The sequence below is a fragment of the Mirounga leonina genome, unplaced genomic scaffold (genome assembly GCF_011800145.1).
Source record: "Mirounga leonina isolate KUSES-001 unplaced genomic scaffold, KU_Mleo_1.0 Mir_169, whole genome shotgun sequence".
In the NCBI taxonomy this organism is placed as follows: domain Eukaryota; kingdom Metazoa; phylum Chordata; class Mammalia; order Carnivora; family Phocidae; genus Mirounga; species Mirounga leonina.
This window is the reverse complement of record NW_023270431.1, coordinates 17,776,619-17,781,655: the sequence shown is the minus strand read 5'-3', so window position 1 is coordinate 17,781,655 and position 5,037 is coordinate 17,776,619.

Below are 5,037 nucleotides of genomic sequence, written 5' to 3'. Positions count from 1 at the left end.
TATTCCCCTACCTGATCACATTCTCTCCCTTTTTTTTTTCTTTTTTTCTTTTTTTAAATCCTCTTCTTTCTTTTTTCAAACAACTTCTTATCAATTCCTTTTATAAAATTTTTTATAATTTCCATCTTTATAGTCATATTCCATCCCTTCATCATATCAACCCTTATTTTTGTAAATATATAAGTTTTTCTTTCTTTAAAATTTTGGGAGGCACTTTCTTCTAAAAGACCAAAATACACCCCAAATCTAGTGTGTGGCACTGATCTATATACCAGCCTGATCATATTTGATCACATTCTGTTTTTTTGTTGTTGTTTTGTTTGTTTTTGTTTTTATCTTTATCTTTATCTTTTTCTTTTTCTTTTTTTTTTTTTTTTCTTTTTTCTCTCTTTCCATTTCTTTTCCCCCTGCTTCAGGTCTTTTCTGATTTGTTTAGAGTATATTTTCTGGGGACGTTGTTACTCTGCTAGCATTTTGTTCTCTCATTAATCTATTCTCCTCTGCACAAAATGACAAGATGGAAAAAATCACCTCAACAAAAAGAACAAGAGGTAGTACCGACTGCCAGGGACCTACTCAATACGGACATTAGTACGATGTCAGATCTAGAGTTCAGAATCATCACTTTAAAGATACTAGCTGGGCTTGAAAAAAATATGGAAGTTATTAGAGAAACTCTTTCTGGAGAAGTAAAAGAACTAAAATCCAACCAAAAAATAAATAAATAAATAAAATAAAATAAAATCCAACCAAGTAGAAATCAAAAAGGCTATTAATGAGGTGCAATAAAAAATGGAGGCTCTAACTGCTAGAATAAATGAGGCAGAAGAGAGAATCAGTAATATAGAAGATGAAATGATGGAAAATAAAGAAGCTGAGAAAAAGAGAGATAAACAACTACTGGATCACGAGGGCAGAATTCGAGAGATAAGCGATGCCATAAGACAAAACAACATTAGAATAATTGGGATCCCAGAAGAAGAAGAAAGAGAGAGAGGGGCAGAAGGTATAATGGAGCAAATTATAGCAGAGAACTTCCCTAATTTGGGGAAGGAAACAGGCATGAAAATCCAGGAAGCACAGAGAACCCCTCTCAAAATCAATAAAAATAGGTCAACACCCCAACATCTAATAGTAAAACTTACAAGTCTCATAGACAAAGAGAAAATCCTGAAAGCAGCTCGGGAGAACAGATATGTAACCTACAATGGTAGAAACATTAGATTGGCAACAGACCTATCCACAGAGACCTGGCAGGCCAGAAAGGACTGGCAGGATATATTCAGAGCACTAAATGAGAAAAATATGCAGCCAAGCATACTACATCCAGCTAGGCTGTCTTTGAAAATTGAAGGAGAGATAAAAAGCTTCCAAGACAAACAAAAATTAAAGGAATTTGCAAACACAAAACCAGCCCTACAAAATATCTTGAAAGGGGTCCTCTAAGCAAAGAGAGAGCCTAAAAGCAACATAGACCAGAAAGGAACACAGACAATATACAGTAACAGTCACCTTAAAGGCAATACAATGGCACTAAATTCCTATCTTTCAATAGTTACCCTGAATGTAAATGGGCTAAATGCCCCAATCAAAAGACACAGGCTATCAGATTGGATTAAAAAACAAGACCCATCGATATGCTGTCTGCAAGAGACTCATTTTAGACCCAAAGACACCCCCAGATTGAAAGTGAGGGGGTGGAAAACAATTTACCATGCTAATGGACACCAAAAGAAAGCTGGGGTGGCAATCCTTATATCAGACAAATTAGATTTTAAACCAAAGACTGTAATAAGAGATGAGGAAGGACTCTATATCCTGCTTAAAGGGTCTATCCAACAAGAAGATCTAACAATTGTAAATATCTATGCCCCTAACATGGGAACAGCCAATTATATAAGGCAATTAATAACAAAAGCAAAGAAACACATCGACAACAATACAATAATAGTGGGGGACTTTAACACCCCCCTCACTGAAATGGACAGATCGTCTAAGCAAAAGATCAACAAGGAAATAAAGACTTTAAATGACACACTGGACCAAATGGACTTCACAGACATATTCAGAACATTCCACCCCAAAGCAACAGAATACACATTCTTCTCTAGTGCCCATGGAACATTCTCCAGAGTAGATCACATCCTAGGTCATAAATCAGGTCTCAATCAGTACCAAAAGATTGGGATCATTCCCTGCCTATTTTCAGACCACAATGCTTTGAAACTAGAACTCAATCACAAGAGGAAAGTCAGAAAGAACTCAAATACATGGAGGCTAAAGAGCATCCTACTGAAGAATGAATGGGTCACCCAGGAAATTAAAGAAGAATTAAAAAAATACATGGAAACCAATGAAAATGAAGACACAACTATTCAAAATCTTTGGGATGCAGCAAAGGCAGTCCTGAGAGGAAAGTATATAGCAATACAAGCCTTTCTCAAGAAACCAGAAAGGTCTCAAGTACACAACCTAACCCTACACCTAAAGGAGCTGGAGAAAGAACAGCAAGTAAAGTGTAAACCCAGCAGGAGAAGAGAAATAATAAAGATCAGAGCAGAAATCAATGAAATTGAAACTAAAAGAACAGTAGAACAGATCAACGAAACTAGGAGCTGGTTCTTTGAAGGAATTAACAAGATTGATAAACCCCTCGCCAGACTAATCAAAAAGAGAAGAGAAATGACCCAAATCAACAAAATCATGAAGGAAAGAGGAGAGATCACAACCAACACCAAAGAAATACAAACAATTATGAAAACATATTATGAGCAACTCTATGCCAGCAAATTAGATAACCTGGAAGAAATGGAGGCATTCCTAGAGATGTATCAACTACCAAAACTGAACCAGGATGAAATAGAAAAACTGAACAGACCTATAACCACTAAGGAAATTGAAGCAGTCATCAAAAATCTCCCAAAAAACAAAAGCCCAGGGCCAGATGGCTTCCCAGGGGAATTCTACCAAACATTTCAAGAAGAATTAATACCTATTCTTCTAAAACTGTTCCAAAAAATAGAAATGGAAGGAAAACTTCCAAACTCATTTTATGAGGCCAGCATTACCTTGATCCCAAAACCAGACAAAGACCCCATCAAAAAGGAGAATTACAGACCAATATCCCTGATGAACATGGATGCAAAAATTCTCACCAAAATACTAGCCAATAGGATCCAACAGTACATTAAAAGGATTATTCACCACGACCAAGTGGGATTTATCCCTGGGCTGCAAGGTTGGTTCAACATCTGCAAATCAATCAATGTGATACATTACATTAACAAAAGAAAGAGCAAGAATCATATGATCCTCTCAATAGATGCAGAAAAAGCATTTGACAAAGTACAGCATCCTTTCTTGATCAAAACTCTTCAGAGTATAGGGATAGAGGGTACATACCTCAATATCATAAAAGCCATCTATGAAAAACCTACAGCGAATATCATTCTCAATGGGGAAAAACTGAGAGCTTTCCCCCTAAGGTCAGGAACGTGGCAGGGATGTCCACTATCACCACTGCTATTCAACATAGTATTGGAAGTCCTAGCCACAGCAATCAGACAACAAAAAGAAATCAAAGGCATCCAAATTGGCAAAGAAGAAGTCAAACTCTCACTCTTTGCAGATGATATGATACTTTATGTGGAAAACCGAAAAGACTCCACCCCAAAACTGCTAGAACTCATACAGGAATTCAGTAAAGTGGCAGGATATAAAATCAATGCACAGAAGTCAGTGGCATTCCTATACACCAACAACAAGACAGAAGAAAGAGAAATTAAGGAGTCGATCCCATTTACAATTGCACCCAAAACCATAAAATACCTAGGAATAAATCTAACCAAAGAGACAAAGGATCTGTACTCAGAAAACTATAAAATACTCATGAAAGAAACTGAGGAAGACACAAAGAAATGGAAAAACGTTCCATGCTCATGGATTGGAAGAACAAATATTGTGAAGATGTCAATGCTACCTAGAGCAATCTACACATTCAATGCAATCCCCACCAAAATACCATCCACTGTTTTCAAAGAAATGGAACAAATAATCCTAAAATTTGTATGGAACCAGAAAAGATCCCGAATAGCCAGAGGAATGTTGAGAAAGAAAAGCAAAGCTGGCAGCACCACAATTCCAGACTTCCAGCTCTATTACAAAGCTGTCATCATCAAGACAGCATGGTACTGGCACAAAAACAGACACATAGATCAATGGAACAGAATAGAGAGCCCAGAAATGGACCCTCAACTCTATGGTCAACTCATCCTTGACAAAGCAGGAAAGAATCTCCAATGGAACAAAGACAGTCTCTTCAACAAATGGTGTTGGGAAAATTGGATAGCCACATGCAGAAGAATGAAACTGGACCATTTCCTTACACCACACACAAAAATAGACTCCAAATGGCTGAAAGACCTCAATGTGAGACAGGAGTCCATCAAAATCCTAAAGGAGAACACAGGCAGCAACCTCTTTGACCTCAGCCGAAGCAACTTCTTCCTAGAAACATCGCCAAAGGCAAGGGAAGCAAGGGCAAAAATGAACTATTGGGACTTCATCAAGATAAAAAGCTTTTGCAAAGCAAAGGAAACAGTCCACAAAACCAAAAGACAACCGATAGAATGGGAGAAGATATTTGCAAATGACATATCAGATAAAGGGCTAGTATCCAAAATCTATAAAGAACTCATCAAACTCAACACCCAAAGAACAAAGAATCCAATCAAGAGATGGGCAGAAGACATGAACAGACATTTTTCCAAAGAAGACATCCAAATGGCCAACAGACACATGAAAAAGTGCTCAATATCGCTCGGCATCAGGGAAATCCAAATCAAAACCTCAATGAGATACCACCTCACACCATTCAGAATGGCTAAAATTAACAAGTCAGGAAACAACAGATGTTGGTGGGGATGCGGAGAAAGGGGAACCCTCCTACACTGTTGGTGGGAATGCAAGCTGGTGCAGCCAGTCTGGAAAACTATATGGAGGTTCCTCAAAAAGTTGAAAAGAGAGCTATCATATGAT